The 23,468-nt window shown below is 55.4% G+C and overlaps 1 protein-coding gene across 1 annotated transcript in view; it reads right to left on the bottom strand.

Annotated features, from left to right (window-relative positions):
* Nos1 (nitric oxide synthase 1) overlaps window positions 1–22,172 on the bottom strand; it is a 138,449-nt gene extending 116,277 nt beyond the window's left edge. Inside the window, 1 exon segment of the mRNA XM_026386158.2 lies at window positions 21,897–22,172. The gene's annotated coding sequence lies outside the window, so the exon portion shown is untranslated.
* Between the last annotated feature and the right edge of the window lie 1,296 nt (window positions 22,173–23,468).

The following is a 23,468-nucleotide window of genomic DNA, read 5'->3' as shown; positions in this document are numbered from 1 at the left end:
AGGCCCTGGCTGCTCTGGGCTGTTGTGTGTGGCTGTGGTCGGACTCTGAGCAGCTCCACGGGGGATCAGGGGTCATCACCAAGCCTCACCCAGAGTCTGGTGGCCTCTCTGCAGGCAGAGGGTGACACATTCCCCCAAGTCCCTCTCTTCCCTCCCCACCAGGAGAGGTGTCGGTGCCCACCCAGGAGCAGGGCCAGCAGGCTCTCCCGGGGTCTGGGTAGCAGGGAGTGCTTTCCTCAGGGCCCTCCTGGGGGCCATGGGCATGTCCTGCCACTTCTGTCCCTGGGGACCAGCTGCTCTGAGCTCAGGTTCTTTACCTGAGACCCCCCACTCACCCACGGGCTCATTCATCTCCTGAGCTTTCCTGGGGGCTCCACCCCAGGGGACCGTCACGGCACCACGGCCCGAGACTCGGCCAGCCCTGGGTGCGGATCCTGGCCGTACTGCCCTCTGCTGCCCCTGTGATCTCAGGGGGAGTCCCTTCACTTCCGCGTGACTCAGTTTCTCCTTGGTGGAATGGAGATCGTGAGAGCTCATAGGAGGACAAGAAGCCGGACAGTAACCGCCATCGTCATGATGGTTGCGTCGGCCTGGGTTCCAATCCCGGTGACGCCGTTCACTTTGGGGTGACTTTGGAAAGTTCCAGAACTTTCTTTCTCAGTGGTCTGGCGGAACGTTTCCACCCCCCACGGTTCCCACATCGTAACCCAGCCCCCAGGGCCATGGTACTCAGGAGTTTACCTACAGGAGGTGACATGCTTGCTGCGGGGAGACCGGGGTCCTCTGAAGAAGGGACGCGGGGCACCGTGCCGGCCGAGACTCCCGCACAGACCCCGCCCCCACTGTCAGGACACAGCTCTGTCCTGCTCCCTCGAGCTGGTGGCCTCCGGGACGTCCCTGAGCCGGCTGGCCGTGTCTGTGGAACATGATGGAGCTTTGCAGGAGGGGGCTCCCCGGGGCTGGGTCGGTCAGGGACTCTCCAGGTTTGCTCTCAGAACAAGTGACCAGTCCACGAGGGGCTCTTGTCTCGAGTGAAAGGATCCCGAGAGCTTCCGGCCAAACCTCTTGGGTTTTTCTTGGAAAAATAGGGGAGATCTACTGAGGGATGGCCAGGCCTTGACGGATGACAGAGGACTGTACTGTGGGACACAGACGCACACACCCAGCCGGAGCAGCCAGGCCTGGCTCTGTTTCAAGGACTGATCATAAAATATCCTCTCCCTCTAGATCTTATCGGGCAAGATAAGCATCATTTTCCTATGATATAAGCGAAAAAAAACCAAAGCCCAGAGAGGTTAGGTAACTGCCCAAGGCCACACAGCTAAGTAACTAACAATCTGTTAGAGCCAGATCAGGCACTGCGGTTACTAAATACCTATGTGATGTCAGCCTAGAAGGAAAGTGTCATCGTGGTGGATGGCCAGCACGGCGACGATTCTGTGTGACTCCTTTCTCGAAGAGTGGGAGTCTGTTTCACCTTCCCTTGAATCTGCGCTGGTCATATCATTGCTTTGAGCAATAGAATACCCCACAGGTGACGTTTCCCAGTTCCCAGTGTAGGACTCAAGAGTCCTTGTCACTGTTCTCTTGCATGTACAGATTCTGACTCACCTGCTAGAGGAGGAGGGAATAGTTGGAGCAGAGATGATCCATCTTGGCGAAGAACCTTCTAGATCAGGGGGCCCATGGACACCCTGGTAGCTGGCCACAGGTGCACGCAAAGACTATCTGAGATTGGATGCATCTGTCCTCCCAACCAGACCCAACAGCCAACTTGCAGAATTGAACTTTACATAATAAGCCATTTACATTGAGAGGATAGATTGTTACACAGCAAGAGCTGACCGATACATCACAGGGAGACAGTTACAAGGAACCATCACTAACCCAACATTTGTCAGACTTGAAGCATCCATGGAGGTGGGACTTCCTACCTCTGGGAAACAGAGCCTTAGTCCATGCTGCTTCCTGGCTGGTCCTTTGGGGAAGCCCCTCAACCTGCTTCCAAAGTTGGGACCATGAATCCTCCTGCCCCATGAACAGCAGCTTAGCAATGTGCCTGGTGTCTACCCACGGGATGAAGCAGCACCCTGCACCCTAGTTGTGACAACCAAAAATGTTTCCAGATGTCACTCAGTGTCCCAGGATGGGGACCAAGTTGTATCTGGTTGAAAACCCACTCACATAACCCCCTCGGGCGCTCGCAGAGCCAGGCAAAATCTCCTCCCTAGCTGAAGACAGCAGAAGGTGGCAAGACAGGGCTAAAAATCACACCGCCAAGGATCATAAATCACCGGGAAGGGGGCTCTCTGGCCCAGAGGGCGCCATCTGCTCCCAAGTCAGTGGTGGGGGTGGCCGAGAGCGGGCATGGAGGGGGGAGGGATGGGGAGAGCCAGGTGGGCAGGGAAGGTGAGTTGGAGGCTGAGACGGGAAGAGGTGCTGTCTGGCCGGGTCCCCAAGAGCAGGCTCCAAGAGGAGGGTTTTGGAAGCAAAACTTTGCACATGATGAATCTCCCCGTGGCCCTAAAGACACCATCGCACCTCTGTCCCTGGGACTCCACCTGTTCCTCGTGGGCCCCCTTCCCTCCAGCTCAGCGGCTGTTCCTTCTAACAGAGGAGCCCCATGGGGAGTGTCTCTGGACAGCAGGAGGTCACTGTCACTGTCTCCACCGCAGATGTTGTGATTCTCAGCCCCGCTTCCCATGCCTGGCCCCAGGGCCGGCGTTCCCTGCCTGGGGCTGGTGGGCATGTGGGGAGCAAGGCGGGCTCGGCTGGCACTGAGGATGGGCCAGCGAACACCTCCACGGAGGACTGAAGTCCCCAGGGCTCAGAGCGTCCCCCCAGGGTGAGGAAGGCAGAAGGGCCACGGAGGCCCAGACCTGTGGGCCCCAATGTCCTCTCCAAATGTCACCAAGACACAGAGCAGGGTCCCCAGCAGACGAGTTCATCAGATCACCTGCAACTTCTGACCCGGACCCAGACCCCACCTGGAGCCCCCGGGAGTTGACATTTCCAGTGAATCCCGTCCTCACTGGAGGGACAGCAGGCTCGCACGGCCCGGCGGCGGGGTCACCCGGCCTCCCAAGCGCCCACCCGCAAGCCCTTGCGATGCACCAGAGAGTTTTCAAACTCGGCTTTGGACCCTCTCCTCCCTTCATCTGCCAGGAGCCCCAGGGGAGGTCTGGGGCCCTCTTAAGCCAGGAGAGGCCCTATTCTTAGCGGCAGGATCACCTTTCCCATGGCTCTCTGCCCACCCCAGCCGCCTGTCCCCGCCCCCCTGGTGGGTATTTTCCTTAACCAAGTGCAGACACTCTGCGGGAGGCCTGGTCTCCAGGGTTCCTGGCAACCTGGCGCAGAGCAGGCCTGACTCCTGGCTTAGTGAGTCCTCCCCCAGGGCTCCCGCTGTGAGAAAGAGCCCATCTGTGTCCCTGGGGCCCTGTCACCTGGCCCAGTTGTCCCAACATCCTGGGCTGCAGGTGAGGCTTCTGGGCGGAGGGCAGGGGACCCAGGGGACGGGGAAGGGACACTAGCTCAGCTCACTAGCCTTGGGCTCCTCTGCCTGTGACAGGCTTCCGGTTCGGAATGGTTCCAGAAGGTTCTAGAAGTCTGAATTTTTAACAGGTGTACCGGGGACTTTTGCCATTGGGAACTTGGGTGACAATGAAGGACGTTCTGAGAAGGGGCCTCTGGTGGAGCAAACCCTGGGGACTGGCCAGGTGGAAGCTGGGTGGCCTGGGAAGTGTCAGGACCGTGGGGGTGGGGCAGACAGGGGCAGGCTGCGCGGTTCCCCCAGTGGTCACCCAACCTGCCCTTACATCCTTGTCCGTGTTCTTTTTATTTATGGGACCCCCCTACCCACCCCAGGAAGGCCAGCCTCTCGTTGGCTCCCATGCCCCAGGCCCAGCAGGGCCCTCTAACAAGGGAGGGGCTGAGCAGGGACCCTGGAGTAAATGAATGAGTCCCGTAGGAGAGGCCTGAGATGATGGACAGGCAGACAGGCCAATAGAAAGGCGGGTGGAGAGATGGAGACCAATAGAGGGAGGGACGGAGAGGTGGGTGGGGAGGCCCCAGAGCCCGCCCTGCAGGCTGAGCCCCTGTCCACTCTCGTCAGTCCTAGAGGCCACTTTCACTCCAGCCAACCTGGCCCAAGCTCCTCCTTCCTCTCTGGAAGCCCGGCTGCTTCCCTGCCCACTTCCAGGTTCAGAAATTTTGCTCACAAGTTAAAAAAAAAAATGTTGCTGCTTGCTGTCCTGCCAGACGGTCAAGGGCCAGGACAGAGGTGTCCTGCGCAGAAATCAGATCCTCGGGTGCAAAGCTGGGGGAGCTGGGGGCTGGGCCCTGTCTCAGTCACTGGGGCTTCAAGGAGACCATCGCCCCTCCTTCCCAGCCTCAAAAGCGAAGGTTGGAAATTCTTAAAAAGCACAAAGAATAAAAATACCATCCCTCCTATTTCCTACTCCACCTTGGCAAAAATTGGGGGACGTTTCTTTCAGCGCTTATCCAAGGAAATGCTTTTTAAAATTGCATCTCATTTTTATATGGATCTATATTCCTCCAAACACAAGATGTAGCATTTATGCCACGAGGTGTTTATATGGTTTTAAACAAATGATAACATTCTCACAACCACTGAACGATGTAGGCATTATTAGCCCCATATTACAGGTGAGGAAACTGAGGCCAGGAGAAGTAAAATAACTTGCCTTGGGGCCAGGCTTGGAGCCAGGCAGTTTGAGGTCAGAATCCACATTCAACTCCCTTGCTGCAAAAAATTAGCATATGAGGAGAGAGAGAGCTAAAGTCCTCTTTAACTCCCAGATCCAAACCCCATGCCCTACAATCCCTCTCTAGCCATGGGACACCAAGGGCCAGGCTGAGGGGTCTGGTCACCTGGCACGCAGGTACTAAAAGGCTGGTCTGTCTGTAGCAAAGTTTCCAACAATAGCACAAGTGGCTAAAGTCAGCCTTGCTTTTCTTATCACCATGCTCGGACTATTCTAAAGAATGTCAAAAGTCAAAAATTCCCTGAGGGAGTATTTTGTTTCTAAACCATTGCTGCATGACTATTAAGTTTTAATAATAAGATTTCAATCAACACATTTTTATAATGTATTCTTTTATGAACACACTATTTTACGCGGATGCCAATTCAAAGACCTGCCTCCCCAGGTCCACGCTGGTCCCTGACACAACCAGAGAGATTCACCCATGCATGATTATTAGTTTTTTTTTTTTTTTGAAAGTTTGAAAGTTAATAACATTTTGGAATCGCTCAAAGTCACTGCAGGCTTAGTGTGTCTTCCATCTCTGGATACCGTATCTGCCTGTGTTTAAACAGTTGATTCAAAATAAATAGTGATTATAGCACAAAGAAACCGCACCAGAGTTATTTCTATCATTCCTTGCCACCACTCAAGAGCGCTGTTTAAAATTCATCCGTGTTTAAAATTTAAAAGGGTGAAGCTCAGCATGAGCCGTGAGGCATACAATTTGGGGGTACTCATTAAGCCTCAATTTTTGGTTCCTCCATGATCTGTTTTGCTGAATTTGAAGGCATCTTTAACACTGAAGTGTATTCTTTAAAAATAATTGGTTTAAATGAAAAAAAATTAAACAAACCATGAAAATAATACTTATTATTAACTGAAAATAATTTTGTCACATGGAAGAGGGGGAGTGTCAAAATAAATGATCTGCTGCAGGTGACACACATATCTGCCCACCTTAGTGCTTCCCGGGGCTTCCCAGGGGGATGGGATGCTGCAAATCTCTCAAGTGTCTTTCCAACGTTGGTCTCCGTGGATATATACGAATATCCATGTCAATAAAGTATGGGTGGAATTATTCTGCATAGGTGCACATGTTCGGCTGTGCATCAATATGATTATGATTTCAGCATCTTCTCCAAGTTCCTTTTCTTGTCTTGCAGAATGGGTTTGTGATTTGGTCCTTGTGAACGCTCCTTGTTCTAGCACTTTCTTTAAAACTGTCCAATTATTATAGAAACTTCGACTTATTCTCTCCCAGTGCGCATCATGCTGGGTCCAGCTTTTCACCGTTACGAACCCCATGCCCTGGGCTGGGGTCTCTCTGGTGGGTCAGGGTCAGAAGCTGCGAGGTAGGGTTTGGTTGAAGAGACCCCGTGGGTCCCTTCCTGAAGCCAGCCCGCAGCTGCTGACAGTCTGGGCTATTTCCACCCCTGACCTTTCCCAGGATGGCTCCTGGCCAGGTCAGGCCCTGGACGTCTTTCTCCCCTCTGGTGGTGACTCCTGCGTGAATCTCGTGACCCTGTGGCTGTCACTAACCCCGTCTATGAGCCTCGTGACTTGGGCTATTTAGGTAACTGTCCCCATCCCAATACACACTCACACTCACTCACACACACACACACACATGCGCTGTCCCTCGGTCCCTCCACGCCAAGGAGACATTTCCAGCCCCGATCATATTACTCTGCTCTGCATCCAGGCTGGTGGCCGGCTGGGGAGGACAGAGGCCATTCTGCTGCCTGTCCCCACCCAGCCTGGGCAGCGCTCCAGGCCTGGCTAATTCTTCTTTTCCTTTTGCAAAAAAAATCCTCCCAACTAGCTGGGACACCCTCAAGGGCAGAGACAGTGTCTGGCTCACCGGGTCCCCAGAACCTGGCCTTGGGGCCTTGGAGAATGACCAGTTGGTGGATGTCAATGCCAGTGGCTTGGGGCTGGGCCTTGGGCTGTCAGGCACTGTCCCTGTGGACAGGTTCTCATGTCCCCTCCTGTGGCTGTGAGTAGATGGTCCTGAGAGCTGTGGTGACGACTGTGGCCAGGTGACACACTTTCTAACTGATCTGCTCAACAGATTCCTCCACGGTCAGAATTGACACCAAGTAGTGCTGGACCTCTCCTCTCTGGCCCTTGTCATCGGACGAGGTGACATGGGGAGTTTAGAAGTGAAAGGGGCTCCATTTTTAGCCCCAACCCCACAGCCCCATTGAAAAGGCTCCAGCCATCTCCCCCCAGGATCCCTGCGGACACCTCTGATCCAGCTGTGCCGGGTCCCACACAGCACCCAGGGCAGTCTTTCTCCTCTGAACGTCCCTCCCCCGCCCCGCTCAAAGCTCACCCGTGGCTTCCTGTTCCAAATCCACCACAACGGCTGCCAGGCCCCCTTGACCCAGAGCCACCCTGTTCTGCAGACTTTGTCTGTCTCCCTTCGCCCCGTGGCCACCTCTCCATTCTCCAGCTGTTTCCTGTAGAATTAAGGCCACCTGCTAGAAGAGACCCGGAGAGACACTGGGGCTGCCAGAAGCAGAGGTGCATGGAACAGGTTCTCCCTCACGGACTCTGTATGAAATCCACCCAGTGAACTCATGGCCTCCAGATCTCCGAGAGAAGAAAGCTCTGCTGAATGAGCCGCCTCGTTTAGTCATGTGTCATGGCAGCTGCTGTAGCCTAGATCCTGAATGTCCCCCAAAGGCCCGTGTGTTAGAAGCTTGGTCCCCAGGGTTGTACTATGGGGAGGCAGTGGGCCTTTAAGAGGCGGGGCCTAATGGGACACCTTTAGGTCATTGGGGATTGTGGGACCAGGGCCCCTCCTTGCTCTTTTGCTTCCTGGCAATGAGATAAGGAGGAGTGTCACCCTCTCCTGTCCATGATGTATTGCCTCACTTTAGGCTCAAAGCAAAGGGGGTCAATCAACCATGGACTGAACCCCCTCCCCCCGCAAAAAACTGGGAACCAAAATAAGTCTTCTCTTTATAAGTTGATTATCTCAGGTATTTTGTTATAGCGACGGAAACCTGGTTAACACAGCAGCCCTAGGAAACAAACATGCCTCTCATCCAAGGTGGTTGATACCCCGCACTCCCACCACAAGGTGGACTTCCACTGTCCCTCACATTTCAGAAGGAAGCCCCCAAATCACAGTCATGTGCCTGGTGTCCCACAGTACACCTGAGCTTCAGAAAGGATGGCTTGGAATGTTCCAGGCAGGACCTGCCTCAGTACAGCAGGACTGCCGCCTGCCTGCCTTTGTGCTCGTTGAATCTGTGTCCCTGTGGGTGGACAGAAGAGTGAGAACAGTGTCCCCTAAAAAGGCTCTATTCAACATGAGCTGATTGTTCAAACAGCCCTGGGGTGGCAGCTGGGCCCCAGGAGGGGCCTTGGCTGAAGGCACCCATTTCAGTGGGTTTGTGGCTTTGTGTGGGAGGACACCCCCATCAGACTGTGAGTAGGGTCCTTCTCTGCCCATCAAAGTCATGGTGGAGAAAACCCACAATTGCAGGCTGCTTTCCAGGGGACAAAGGCATCAAGCCATCAATTATAGATGTCCCCATGGCTCACTGGTTTCCCCTGTTTGTCGACAGTCTCAGAATTCTAGGAATGAGACCAACCATCTAATTATGGGACACCCATGTGTTTCTGGTGGTGGCCGAGAACACAGAGACGAAACACCATCCACACCAGCACATGGGTGTGAAGACTTCAGTTAATGATATTGAGCTATATTGGGGGTTTTGATAAGAAGTATATTTTAGGCATTCTTGCTGTGCACATACACACACTCAGTGACTGAGATCATGTAATTTTTTTTGGTACCGGGGATTGATCTCAGGGGCACTTGACCACTGAGCCCCATCCCCAGCCCTATTTTGTATTTTATTTAGAGACAGGGTCTCATGGAGCTGCTTAGGGCCTCGCTTTTGCTGAGGCTGGCTTTGAACTCACTATCCTCCTGCCTCAGCCTCCCAAGCCACTGGGATGACTGGTGTGCGCCCTTGCATCCAGTTTGAGACCATGGTATGAGATTATGGATGTGTTAATTTGCTTGAATATAATTTCGCTTGTTATATGTCAAAGCCATCATGTTGCATATCTTTTATATATATAAATATTAAAAATCAATGCATACACAGGAAACACAGGAATGGTCCAAACAGTGTTGTTGGTGGTGGTTTTTATCAATTCACAAGCTAGTGAGAGCATTTTCTTGCTTGCCCATAGAGATACTTTCAAATCTTTTCATCTCTGGTGCCCTCAGATTTCCCGAATCCCAGATCACTAAAATGCTTGTATGGTTTGGATCTAGGGATATCCCCCTCTCCCCGACAAAGCTCATATTTTGTAAGCATGAGTTCTAACGCAGCGGGGTTCAGAGGTGGGGTTCTCTGACCTCATCCACTTGCTGGGTCAATCCATTGGTAGCTGAACCAGGTGGGGCGTGGCTGGAGGAAGCAGGTCACAGGGGTGTGGTGGCCTTGGATTGAATTTTTTCTAGCCCTCCCCCACCCCATCCTCAGTTTCTGGCTGCCCTGAGCTGAGCATCCTTCCTCTGTCACACACACCCTTCTGCCGTGATGTTCGGCGTCACCTGGGCCCCAGAGCAATGGAGTCGGCTGGTCACAGACTGAGACGTCTGCAACTGTGAGCCCAGAATAAACTTTTCCTCCTTTCAAGTTGTTCTTGTAGGTATTTTGGTTATAGCAGTGAAAAACTAATACATTGCTAACGTGAGCAACTTCGTAACTTAGACTTTAGTCCTAAAAGAATCCTGCACCCGGGCCATGTCGGTCTGCCAACCTCCCCAGGTGGTGAGCGCAGTTCAGGGGGTGGGTGTGTGTTTCTGCTGTTATCAGACTCACGGGGGTCCCCTGAGCATAAAGGGGTTTTCTGGTAAGAATATCTGAGCAGGCTGCTCATGCCCAGGGTTCAAGCCAAGGGACCCACCAGTGACTGAGTCCTGCTGTGTGCAAGTCACTGAGCTCTGCCACTTGGCTGTCCCACAGCTGGCCGAGGACTGGGATTTCAGCTCAGGTCTATCCGATCCCAAGCTGGTCCCACCCTGGCACCATGTCATCTATGAGAATGGAGTGGGCTAACCCAGGGAGGAAATGCACCCTGGTCCCTGGTCCAAGCACTCAGCAAGCTAGGCTCTGAGGTGACAGAGTCCATGGGAGGATCCCTCAGGTACACAGAGCAGCCCACTCACACTCAGTTGTAGCTTGCTGGACAAAGTTCCCATGTCCCCCTCAGAAGAGTGGGCTTTGCTGCCTTCTGTGTTCCCACGGATGCCTCTTGTCCCTTGTGCTCTACTGCATGCTACCATAGGGCCAGGGAGCCATTGCAAGCCCGGGTCTTGGGGACATGTGCTGTTCTGGCTCTGCCACTTATCAGCTATGTGACCTTGAAATGTCCACTTAACCCCCAGGAGCCTCAATTTCTACATGTATAGAAATGAAGCTAATGGCACCTATAATTTGCATGCCAGGCGATGATGTCTCCTGCTTGTTCTTTCTACTACTAGAGGCAACCCCCCTCTTTCTCCATCCAAGTCTTATTCTCCTACCAGTAAGAACCCAATAAACCGGGGCGATGATTAATGCGCCAGAGTCCTTGCGCAATTAGCCATGCGCATGCGCATCCCCCCCCCCCTTGCCCGGACTCCAAGCTCCTGGGAGGCGGTGATTTTTCAACTTCACATCCCGGGCACCTTCCATTGTCACTGCAGCATAATATGTCCTTAGGAAATGTTTGTTGCTGAATAATAAATACAAAGAAGGGCCAGCTTACCCCGTGGATGCTAAGCAGCAGAAATGCAGAGCCCCCAAAACATTCCAGAAGTACAAGTTTTAGGAAGAATCAGAGACTTTTTTTTTTTTCTTTTGTGAAGTGCTGGGAATTAAACCCAGGGTGCTCTACCACTAAGCCACATTCCCAGTCCATTTTTATTTCACTTTCATGGTACAAGGGGCTGAACCCAGGGGTGCTCTACCACAGAGCTACATCTGCCACCATCTTTATTTTATTTTATTGAGACCTGTTTCAAAAGTTGCTGAGGGTCTAGCTAGCTTCCTGAGGCTAACCTTGAACTTGCCATCCTCCTGCCTCAGCCTCCTGAGTCTCTGGGATCACAGGCATATGTCACTGTGCCCAGCTCCACGATTCATGTTCTGATGCATGTATCCACTACACCATGGATAAAAAGGTCACACACCACCCATCCTTCCAACCACTCACCTTTTGCTTGCCTATGTATCCATCCCATCCTTCCAGTTATTTATCTAACATTTCATCTACCAATCAATCCACCCATCCCTTCATACATCTATCTACACAAATGCCAATCACGAGCATCTTTATGGAACATTTCAACTTCTAGGCACTGCGCCGGCCTATCACTGAATAACCCATGGACCCCACCTTTAAGAGATTTGCATCCTACATGAGTGAGTCAATAAGGAATCTCCAGGTGAGGAGAGGGAGGAGTACAATAGGCTGTGATTCAGAAGGGTTGGAAAGGCTGCTGGGAGAGGTGCTGCCGATAGATTCATGGGCCAAGGCAGGAGAGATGGTTGGGAAGGCTTCACGGGCAAAAAGAGCCCCGGCAGAGAGCAGCTCCTACAGAGCAAGGAGAGGAGACGCCTGCTGATCTGGGAAATGTAAGTGCCTCTCTCGAGCCGGATCATTCCAGGTTAAGCTGGAAGGGAAGTGACTTGGCCAGGGTCCAGGGAACAATTGCAAAGAGACTCAGGTTGAGTTTGAATTTGAACTTGGTCCCAAGGGACTGGGGCGTCCTGGATTGCTATTGAGGAGTTTTGATTAAAGAGAGGGGACTTTAGGAAGATCTCTTTCCCAGGAAATGGGTTCTCTTTTTGAACTAAGAACAGCCCCAGGAGGGAAGCTTCCAACTTGGGAACAGGAGCCAATAGCCCTCTGCCTGCTGCCTCTGGTCTTGCTGTCCCCTTTCCTGGGACCACATTTCACCTGTTTGAAGACCCAGCCGTGTTGATGGCAGGAGAGCTAATGCTTCAGACCAAGGCTGATCTTCTCCCCGAAGAAGCTGGCTAGAAGCTCTAATGGGAAGTTCGGATCCCAAGAGCAGGAGAGAGTTCCTGTGGGACATGATTCTGGGTGACAGTGTCCCCTTGGGCTGTGCCTTGGCCTCTCATTGGGGGATGGTCTGCATCATATCATTCCCACTCCCCTCTCTGGCCATGAGAGAAGCTCATTTGCCAAACAGAGGCTAGGGTCTAGCTAACTTGTGGAGGCTGACCTTGAACTTGCCATCCTCCAGCCTCAGCCTCCTGAGTCCCTGGGATCACAGGCATGTGTCACTGTGCCCACGGGATATCCCCAGGGCAGAGCGCAGACTTACTGCTCACCTACTATGGGCTTTTAGGAGAAGTCAAAGCAGGTTCCTGCTTTCTAAGGGCTTATCATTATAATAGGTGAGCGGGATCCACCCAAGCAAAGATCCCGTCGTCAACATCGACAAGGCAAAGAATGGGGAGTGGGAACAAGTGCAGCCCTGACATCTCCCCTGTGTCAAAATACACTGCCTGTAAGAGGTGGAATAAGAAATAAAAGTGTGTTATGGCATCTCTTAAAGTTGCTACAGTAACCAATGCGGGACTAAAAATAGAACCAGATCTAGACTGGGAGAACAGGGCAAGAAATATCAATAGATAAGGTCTTAGGTCTGTACCTCAATAAATAGCGAGGGTAAATGTGGTACCCAGAGATGGAGAGATAATGCAAAGGAAGCAGATAGAGGCTTAAGAATGAGAGCCCCTGGGACACGGGATAAAAGCAGGAAGGGGTGGGCAGCGAGCTGTTTCCTATGGCAAAGATTTTTCTCTCAATGGATTCCTTTTTCACTGGGTGCCTGTTTGTACCTCAAAGAAGTGAACAAATATAGATAAATCTGTTCTGTTGGATGAAGTCAAGAACAGAGTGAATGTATGGGGCAGGCAGTTAGCACGTTCGATCTGGAGTAAGGAGTCTGAGAATGTATTTCAGAGGGACTTGAATTTGGGTGGGAAAAAGTGACGTCTTCATTTTGTACTAAGCTCTACCTGAGATCTAGCATTCGCTGCTACTGCCAAGAGCCCCAAAGCCACGGTGCTGTCTGTTGTCAGCAACCTGTGATGATATCCCCAATGGGAGTCCTAAGTGTTTTCAAATCACCTTCTAGTTGTTGCCAATACCTCGAAATATTTATGCTCAGCCTTATTTTCAGAATATAATATTTCTCAGGCTCACGGCTGGCTCTCATAATTAATGTATTAACAACAAGACACAGAACCGTATCACAGGAAATGACCATCTCCCTTCAGCTTCTTTCAAATAAACACTCCATGACGATATTTCAAGACCGTTGGTTCCCTTGCGATCCTGGGGATTCTGTTTTATGCATGTAAAACATTATTCTGAGACAGGGTCGGTGGGCTTCCCCCAGACTGTCCAGGGCTCTGTGGCCCCCCACAGAGGGTTGAGGCCCCCACGTGTTGAAGTCCTCACGGGCCGAGGGAAGCGGGGACACGGAAGGGTGGAGAGGCAGATAGCAAGAAATCTGGCGGAGCCGGGATGGTCCAAACCACGCAGCAGCCACAGCCACGGGTTTATTTACTGCGACCTCATAAGTTTTGCCACCTGCCGATCAGCTTTGACAATGGCCAGAGGAGGGGACTCCTGCTATTTTTTCCCTTTTAGTCTAGGAGACATGGCCCAGATGTGCTCAGGGACCGGTCAGGCCCTGCAGCAGGCAAGGCGAGCTGGGTCAGGGGGGCGGCTGCCTGACTCTGCCACCCGGGTGCCTGGACTCACCCATCTGCTGCCAAGTTCGGTGGAAGGCCTCAGGCTCGCTGGACGGATGAAGCAACCCAGGATCAGACGAGCCAAGGGAAGCCACGTCGCGGTCTCTGCCTGCTGGGGAAAAGCAGCTGAGGTTTCCTCCCGCTCAGCTGCCTGTAGATTCCGTCCTCATGGCCGACGGCAGCCCAGGGACTGGGAGGTCAGGGAGCTTCAAGGCAGTTCCTTGGGCGTTGCCTTGAAGTTCAAACCCGCCTAGTTTCTCCTAAGAACTTTGTTTAGATTCTTCTTTCTGCTTTCAGCCTTTGGGACCCTCCCAGCTTGGAACCCGAATGCGCCCAAACCTCTTTGTTATCCTCCCTCATTCGAATCCATGCTCCCCACCAGTGCAAGAGACGCTTGAACTTGAATTTGTCCAGATGCGATTCCCACCCCTGAGTGGTGCCAGCATCCTTTTCCAGGTTAACTGATACCTCTCTTATCACTAAGCCTCACTACGGGTGCCTGTTCTGCACTGTGACAGTGACTCTGCTGAGCCACCTCACTGTCACTACTACACAAGAGCAAGGACAGACTGGGAATGAAGCACAGAAACCGTCCTCCGTGAGCCCTGGGAAAGACCCCAGGAGGGCACGCCACGCCGTGTGCGCAGAGGATTTCCACCAGCACAGGCATAGAGAGCGGCCGAAAACCAAGTCACCCCTGTGGGAGAATCCAAAGAATTTTCTGGAAGCCAAAGAAATCTGTGCTAATGAAGCTCTTAAAGAGAAAGAGAGATGCTCTCTGCCCCACGGCCCACTCTTACTCCCCGAGTGGCAATTCGGCCTCGCTCAGCAAGAGGTCAGGCCTCCCATCCCGCCCCCACGTTTTGAATGTGAATTTACCGGTGTTGCAATGGCGATTGTGTTGAGTGTGTGGATTTAGTGTGGCTCCCCAGCCGTCGGCGAGACAGAAGAGTGGAGAATCTATGCCTGTTTTCGTGCTGGGACATGTTTCAACAACATCAGGATAGAAATATTTCATGGCAGTACTGGAGGGGGGTGGCGTGGGCACAGACGCCCTTTAAAAGCATTCGGTGCTGAGACACCGAGGTGTGGGTCACATCCACTGTTCAAACGCTCCTGGTCATTTGGAGATCAAGTTCCAAATGCTTAGCCTGGCCCAGGTCTCTTGCTGGTCTCTGTGGTCAGATCCTCTGCTTTGGCTAGAGGGGTTAATAGAATGTCCTTCAAGTGGCCTTAATAGTGTCCAGCAATACTGCCCCAGAGGGTAGGGTTGAGGCGTGCCAGATGCTCCAACCATCACCTAAAGCCTTGGTGGGTGCCTGGGAAATGATGCACCTATGAAATTACCATCAGCCGGGGTGCGATCCCAGGGGTCCGAGGGAGGTCCAATGGCCTCTCCTGGGGCCCCTTCTCTGCATCTTACAGCCTGTTCTTGGGGGCAGAAAGGAAATTGAGGTACAGGAGTTAGCCAGAGTGGAGGGGCATCCTGAAAGGAGCTTGGGGGCACTCCAGATTACTGTGGGAAAGAATATTCCGGGGACTGGGGAATACACTGGCTTGAGGGTAAGGTCCAGCTCTGTGTGACCTTGCACAAGCTATTAACCACTCTGAGTCTCTGGTTCCTGGTAGTTCAACAAGACAAAGGGCCATTCCAGCCCCAGCCACTGCATGGAGCAGATGGGAGGGGTGAGGGGGTCGGGTGTGGCAGGTGGGAGGTCAGCAACCCCAGGACTGCAGTCATATTGCCAGGGGAATAGTGATGGGCTGCAGCTGAATAGTTGCTCAAAGAGCCCGCAAAGGAGGAAAGACAGACAGGAAGAGAAAGAGAAGCAGAGTAACTCGGTCCCCTCCCTAGACCAAACTCAGGGGCAGTCCCCAAGAGATTTCCTCCCATATCCACACACAGACTCCGGGACCTGATTTGGTGGTGGCTGAGGACGCAGCAGAGATGCTGGAAGAGTCCTAGGCCAGCCTCATGGGAGAAGAGGGAGTGTCCAGGGGGGGCACAGCACAGAGTGCTCGGAGCAGGGGATGCCCATGCTGGGCTGGGCTGGGCTGGGCTGGGCTCCCTCAGTTTCCCCCAGAGACATATGCTCCAGGTGGGCCCCCCTCGACTGCATCCCTCACTCCCCAGTGGAGGAGAAGATGGGAGAAGCTCTTTTAAGGCAGCAGGATGTGACAACGTGGTGGTCTGGGAGGTAGGGGACATGGCGTGCCTTTCTGTGGTCTCAGAGCCGGCAAGGCAGGAGGAGTGTGAATGGGCAAGGCAGGTGGGGAACAGGGGCTGGATGGAGATGTGCAGGGTGGGTCCCCGGGCAACGGACTCAGCAATGGTGGATGCATACGTGGCCAATGGGTGAGAGGATGGACAGAGGATGACGGACAGGTGGATGGATGAAGATGGGTATTCGTCAGCCCTCCTTAGGAAGGCCTGAGGGCAAGGTGGCTCGCCTCTGGGGACCTTGAGTTTGTCGAGGTTCCCATATTCCCAGAACTGATGAGAGGCTCAGTGTGTCTCTACCACAGTGATCTGGGTACGTGGCTGCAGGGGTGCCCTTGTGACCAGCCACCTAAACACTGGGCATGCGGAGTCTATTACAAACTTTCCATTCACACCTGGTGTCACAATTTGTTGCACCAGGAATTAAGTGTGCCCCGTGTGACTCCACTCAGAGAATCCTGAGACGCTGGCTCCTGGTTTCCTCTGGACTTGACCCCGTCTCCCCTCTCATTTGGTGATTTTGCTTCGTATCCTTCATATCCTACAATCCATCCATGAGCATGAGGACAGGCTGGATCCCTGAGTCCTAGAGAAGCTTCAAACTGGGGGGGGGGTCTTGGGGACTCTAACCACAGAGAGATGGATGGATGGACACGTGAATCAATCAGGGATGTTTGAATGACAACCGATACATGGACGAGTAGGTGGATGGGTGGGGAGACAGATGAATGAGCAGGTGGATGGATAGAAGGGATGACTGACAGGAAGGAGGGGTGGGTGGATGGATGACTAGGAAGGTATGTGGACAGATGGCTGAAAAACTGGCTGATGGATGGATGGATGGAAGGATGATGATGGATGGATAATAAATGGATGATTGATGGATGAATGATGATGGATGGATGGATGATGGATGGATGGATGATGGATAGATAGATGATTGATGGATGGATAGATGATGGATGGATGATGGATGGATGCATGATGGATGGATGGATGAGGAGATGGTGGATGGGTAGGTGTGTGTGTGTGTGTGTGTGTGTGTGTGTGTGTAAGGAGACAGGGTGGTTTAAATCTTTCAGATGCTTTAAATACCACAGATTTTAATGGCCACAGGACTTCATCAAAGACTCAAGACTTCCTATGGCCAACGTTCTCATTGGGAATGAGTCCATGTGTGGAAGATTTGCTTGGCAGGCTCAGAATGTCCTGTAGTCACCCCTGATTGCTTATTCCTGGGGGCATCTGAAGGACCACCACCATGCCCGAGGTGTCCATGATGAACAGGAAGGTTTTCTGGGGCACCAGCTCATGGTGGAAGGCAGAGTGGGCAGAACAGGTGCCTCCTGAATCTGTGGGACTTGCTGTCAGCAGCACTGCTCGCCTCTTTAGGGGACCGGCTTTGTTTTCTCTACCTTGAGGTCTGACTCTGTGAGGCTGAGAATTTTCTTCCTAATCGAAAAGCAATTTTAAAGATGCACTTGGCGGGTGGGGGATGTGTGAGCGTTTACAGCCTCATTTATTCCTAATGAAGTAGAAGGGAAGTGGAAGCCAAGGGAGGAGGGATGGGATAAAAAAAGAACCCGGGAAAGTAGTAGAAGAACCCGAAGGAGAAGAGAGGGAGATGGTGCGCGTCCGTGGGCCTGGGCGAGGCGTCTCATTACGTGCGTAAGCGCTTGAGTGAGAACAAGTACAGAAAAGAGCAGCGCAGCTGGGCTCTGGCCCAAGCCCAGCTCCTGTGCTGCGGCTGCTCGCGGCTGTCCCTCTCTGAGTCTGAGGGGCTCAGTTTCCAGGTGTCTATGGGAGGAGCCACCTCGTGGGGCTGCTGGGAGGTCCAGGGGCATCCAGTGGGGACGTACAACGCAGGGGGCAGGGTGGCCAGGTCATCCTGAACAGGTCCCGGGGAGGGGAGGGGACTCTCTGTCAAAGATTCCGGAGTTTGGGGAGGATGCGTGGACACACGGACACACAGGCACGCCGCCTCCCGGTTTCGAACACACACGACCCTCACACTTGTACCCTTGCACATCCTTAACACACGTGCTCACCCTCACACGTCAGCGGACCTCCCGACACACCCCGCCTGTTCTACAGACTCTAAATACACACGCTCACATACCGTCTCCAAGCCCCCGATTGCACAAAAACAAACCCCCACACACCTCTCCTCGGACGCCCACATGCACAGGGACTCTCAGACCCAGATCTCCCAAGCGTACACCTTCACACTCACGTGCACATACCCCCATATTCTTTAGATGTCCCCCACACCCCCCTACACAGACCGCTCACACAGCCACACCCCCAAACCCTCCAATACTCCCTCGCGCCCATGCGCGCCTGTGCACACCGGTGCCCGCCGTCACACTGGGCACACCCACACGCCCACACTCTGCGCACTTCAGTTAGACTGCCCCAGGTTGCCCAGCCTCCCTTCCCAGCAGAGCCCTGGCAGGAAGCAGCCTGCTCTAGCCACGTCCCTGCCAACCCCACAGCCCTGCCCCAGGCCCTGCCCACCAACGTTCAGACACAGTGACTGCCTCCACGCCTGGGCGCTCTCAGCGTCCTGCCTGGGCCCTGGCCCTCTTTCTCCCTCTGCCCTTGGCGTCAGAAGGCCCCTCCTTGAACTTCACGCTCCAGAGGACAGGGACCCTTTCTCTCTGATTCATGCGCGCACCCTCCGCGCCCCGCACAGGGCTGGAGTTGAAGAAACCTTGCTGAATGACGGTGGACGGTGGGGTTGGAGATGGTCTCAGAATGGGTTCTGGGCTTGGGGTGAGGTGAGGGACAGGATGGGCCTGGAGCTGGCCCCTCTCAGCCCATTCCAGGGCCACTGGCCTCTTGCTCTCCGCGGAGCCCAGCCCCACTGAGCCCCGCACAGCCTTGCTGTTCATTGCCTCCCCGAGGCACTGATACCTGTGTGCGGGGCTCAGGTCTGTTGGGTCCAGGAGCGAGACCCCCCCCGGCAGCCCTATTTCTGCCTCCTGCCCTGGAGCCCTGGGGTTCAGCAGGGAAGAACCCAGATCTTCCCTAGATGCACAGGTCCCCTGTGACTGGACCCCGCCTGGGCCCACCCGCACTGCCCTCCGATTCATCCCAGGAACTGGGCGGTGCCACTTACCCCCCGTCCTACCAGTCTCCCAGAAGGGAGGCCTGACTAGCATCCACAGCCTCCAGCAAGGGACGCAGAGGCTCCAGGGGGGGAAGGGCTAGCCGTCAACTGCGGCCAGGGCAGCGCTAGGATCTGAACCCAGGCCCCAGATGCCACGATTCCCCTCTGGGACTGGCGCCCCCTTCTGGGCTCACTTAGCGTTTGCAGTTTATCCTCATCTGTCCTCTTGCCTCATCTGTCACCACCACAGGCAGCCCAGTGGATGACCTGAGAACCTCGCCCAGGTGTGCTTAGCCAGGCCAGGGCACCATGCTCCAGATACTGACGACCCTTCTGGTAGAGGAAGCTGGCTGGCCTGGGGGTGACACCCCCACAGCACCCCAGCCCCACAACTGAGTGGGCTGAGCTAATGATGGACACATGGCATGCTGACCAGACCTGCCCTGACCTCCGGGGGCAGTGGCGCTGACAGGTGTCCACCTGCTCAGAGCCCCACGGGTGCCGAACCCCTTCTGCCCCCGTACCCCCTTCCATTCAGACCTCTCCCCTGGAGCCTGGACGGTGTTGGCATCTAGTCGGAGCTTAGCGCACGTTTGCTGAATGGGTTCAAGAGGGGTACCTGAGTGACACCCATCTTCCTCTGACCTGCCCTTCTCAGTTCCCACCCAGGTCTCCCTCATGGCCACCTTGTTCATCACCTGCCAGATGTCCTTACGGGGCACATCCCCCTCGGCTGCTCTGACTTCATACCACAGTGCTTTGTCAGCTGCCCGGTAACCTCAGGGGGTCAGCAGGGAACCCAACCCTCCAGAGCCTGGGCAGTGGAGTGAGACCCCTCCTCGGGCTCAGCTTCGAGCCCTTCCCACAAATTTGTTTGGACCCGAATCTCTGTGCCTGCAAAGACCGAGGAGCCCTGTGCTGTCTTTGTGTTTTCCTGGCCCCTTCACGCAGGGCACACCCTCCCTGTGCCACCATACCCAGACCCGTGTGTAGAGAAGGGCACCTCTGCAGGGCTGTCCCTAGGGTTGAAAGCAGGGGCTTAGGGGTCCTGAAGGCTGTGGGGAGGTGGGCCGCTCTCCTGTCTCAGTTCTCCCAGGTGTGAAAGCAGGAAAGCTCCAGGCACGCAGCCGAGAGTCACGCAAGGTGACCAAGGTGAGCTAAGCCAGCGCCTGGTCATGGCAAACAGGAAGGAGTAGCTTCTCCTGTTTATCAATGACCCGAGCAGGCACCCCGGGCACACCGGGTGACCAATCACCAATATGACCCCGCTGCCTACTGGAAAAAGTCCAACGGTGAAGTCCATCCATCCTGTCCCCATCTGGTGCCCATGGTTCCCAGGGACCCAATCAGGACGGCCATCACTGGCTTCAGCCAAAGTCACCAATTCTGGTGGACCCTGGGGACATGCTGAGTGGTGTTGCCAAGCGAGGTCCCCATTCTTTGCTCAAAGGAACCCACAGAGAGACCTCGATGTCCCTCTGCTTGTTAAGTAGCTGGCGTCTTCTAAGCCCAAGCCCCGGGTGCCGCGATGGCGGGGGAAACAGGAAGAGGGGATGCTTCTGGCGTCCAGGCTCCCAATGGCAGCCAGAGCAGAGCGGGGCTCAGAGGCTGCCCCATAAGTCCCGGGCGAGGGGGGACCCAGGAGCGAGGGAAGCTGTGGGGAGACCCCAGCGGCGTCTTGATGGGTCTTTTAGGAGTGAGTGGCTCAACCCGAGGTCCACTCCCATGTGTCCAGTGCTGGCCCAGGTCCTGGCCTGGAGCAGCCGTCGCTGAACTGACCGGGGGTTTCAGGCAGCAGCTGGGCTTCTGTCGGGGCTGCCCCTCCACCGGCCTCCCACCCTGATCCGGTGCCAGAGACCCGGCCAGTGTGGCCTGGGTGAGGCGGGAAAGCAGCCCAGGGACAGAGCCAGTTAAGGGACACCCGGGGGACTGTGCAGTCCGCTCAGGAGGGAGCTCGTGGGGCACCCCCCTCGGAAACACTGACCCCCCCCACGTAGACGGAGCCGGAAGGGGCAGCCACCTACCCCCTCTGGGCCCAGGTGCTGGCCGCTGCCTGGTGGTGGCCGCGGCACCCTGCGCTGGCGCATGGGCAGAACAGACCCCTAGCCGTGCCCTGCAGGACGCGAGGCTCTCAGCCGTGGCCTTGTGTCCTCCTTGGCCCACGCAGGTGGGCAGATGCCCCACAGGCGGGTCACTGGTGGTCACTACCTCCCCCCATACCCGCCTCCACCGCAAGCACAGACCACCAGGGGCTTCCCCCTGGGGCCCTTCCACGGACACGGGACTTCTCCCAGCCAGGAGCCAAGTTCACAGCCAGCGCAGGGACCGTCCTGTGTCACTCACTCCTCTCCATGACAACCCGGCTGCCCCAAGCCTGTCCCTCAGGCAGCAGCCACCCCTCCTTTATCCCCCCTGGGGCTGACCCCCGCTGGCTGCCAGGAGGTGGCTCAGCTGCAGCCCTGGCCAGTCTGGGGCTGAACCAGTGGCCCCTGAAGCATCCCTGGGTCCTGGGCCAGGGCCCAGGACACGTGGCCCTGCAAAGCCTGTGGCCTCCCCCTGAGCGGTGGCCCTCAGTGCTGCAGCCTCTCTGGGCTGCTCCTCGCGGGGGTCCTCTGCCTGGCCCCAGGGGACCCCCAACAGCATGACTCTGGAGCTGGTGGCCTACAGGGACGCGACCTCAGATGCCCACACAGGGCCACGCAGACAACCGGCTCCACCGGGGACCGCGGGAGACTCAGGGCCCTGGAACCTCAGTCCTGCAGAGGCCCCTCATGGCCCACCACGTCCCCTCCAGACGCTGCGTGGGGCTGGCCCCTGCAGCTGTGTGACCTGAGAGGAAGGACACTGACCGGCTCGGGTCCCCTCCGGGGAAGGCCGGGTGCAGGGGTCAGAGATGCTGGAGGCCCTCAAAGGCCCCAGGAGGTGAGGCTGCGGGAGGAGCCCCCCGTGGCTGGCCTCCTGTCGGGGAGCAGGGCCCCCCGGGTACTCACCGGCTCCGAGAGGCCTGGCCGGGCCTGGCGCGTCCCCCTCAGCCGGTGCTGGTGCTCCCCATCTGGAGAAGCCAGCGGCACTAATCAGCCGCCTGGCGTGGTGCGGCCGAGTGACTGGGGCTTAATTGACACCAGGTGGCCCCTCCCCAGGGGCAGGCTGGGAGGCGGGAGGCCAAGCCCTGGGCAGGGGGGCCGCACCCAGCCGGTGGCTCAGGCCTCCGGGGAGACGGGGTGCTGTGCCACCGGCCGGCCCCTCCTCCGCGGCAGGCGCCCTGCTCCCTGGGCTCCCTAGGCTCTGACCTTCCTTCATTCCAGAGGCAGCAGCAGCGGCCACCTCCTGCCCAGAAGGCGGGCAGCTCAGGTTTCCCCCCAGCTGGCTGGGGCAGCCTGAGGTGAGGGCACAGGTCTGCAGTGTCCTCCTCATTCCCGCTGGATCCTGACACTGGCCCACAGCCCACGGACTTTAATTGAACAGTTACTATGTTCCAGGTCCTGCCTGGTGCCCATTGGGATCACACAGACCCCAAGAGGAGGGGATTGATGAACTCTACTTTGCAGATGGAGAGAGGCTCAGAGAAGTTAAGCTTCTTCCCCAAGGTCACACAGCCAGAGAGTCAGGACATCAGGTCAGGGATTGTCATCATCACCTGCAAAGTAGATAACAGCATCCGAATTTCTTAGATAAGAACCTTCAGGCTCAGGGGGAGGAAGCTGGTCTGAGCCAAGTAGGGGATTGGGAAGTGCCACTAGGTGTGTTGGGCCAGGTTGGCACTATTGAAACCCAGGCCTTGTCTCCTGGCCCCCCTGTGTCCCTGCTAATATTAGGGTTCTGGGTTTGAACCCAAGCTTGCAGTTTAGGAAAAAGAACACCAAGCATGGAGTCAGGAGATCTGTGAGGAGTCTGCTGTGTGCCCTTGAGGAAGTTACTCTCCCTCTCTGTGCTTGGCTTCTGCTGTAAATAATAAGTGGAATGCTATGTGGGAAGGGTCTTGTGACTGGGATTCACAGGGCGGTGTTGGGGCATGCCTAGGCGGCTTCCACTCTGCCCCAGTGGCCCTTCCCAGAGGTCCCTGCCCCTGCCCCTGGCCCTCACTGCTGGAGAGCAGGGCCCGACGGTGGAGTCGGACATTGCAGAACCTTCTCGGGCCTAATCTGCAGTGAGGCTCAGGGGCTCTTCTCCGTGGGACTCGTGGGACCCCTGGCAGGCAGCTCCTGGCTCAGAGGTCACCCGGGTTCTGAGAACACACAGACCCAGCTTCCCATCCAGGTTCTGTGCTCGCCAGCTCCACGTCCTTCCAAGTGGCCCTGCCTCCCGGGTCTCCGCCTGTCGTCTTTACCAGCCCTGGCCCTGCCGTCGTCATAACTGAGATGATGCCCTGCACCGGCCTCTAGGGAGCATTTATTGAGCACCTACTGTGTGTGGATTAGGGGACCAGGAATACCATGATGGACAAAATCGTCCCTCACACCTTGTGGTGGAGACAGACAGACAGACAGACACACCCCCCCAAGTCTGCGGCCCCGTCCACTTGGGAGCACCAGGTGTCAGTAATCCGCGGTGACAGCAGGTAG

The sequence above is a fragment of the Urocitellus parryii genome, chromosome 3 (assembly GCF_045843805.1).
Source record: "Urocitellus parryii isolate mUroPar1 chromosome 3, mUroPar1.hap1, whole genome shotgun sequence".
In the NCBI taxonomy this organism is placed as follows: domain Eukaryota; kingdom Metazoa; phylum Chordata; class Mammalia; order Rodentia; family Sciuridae; genus Urocitellus; species Urocitellus parryii.
This window is presented reverse-complemented; position numbering and strand designations above follow the sequence as displayed.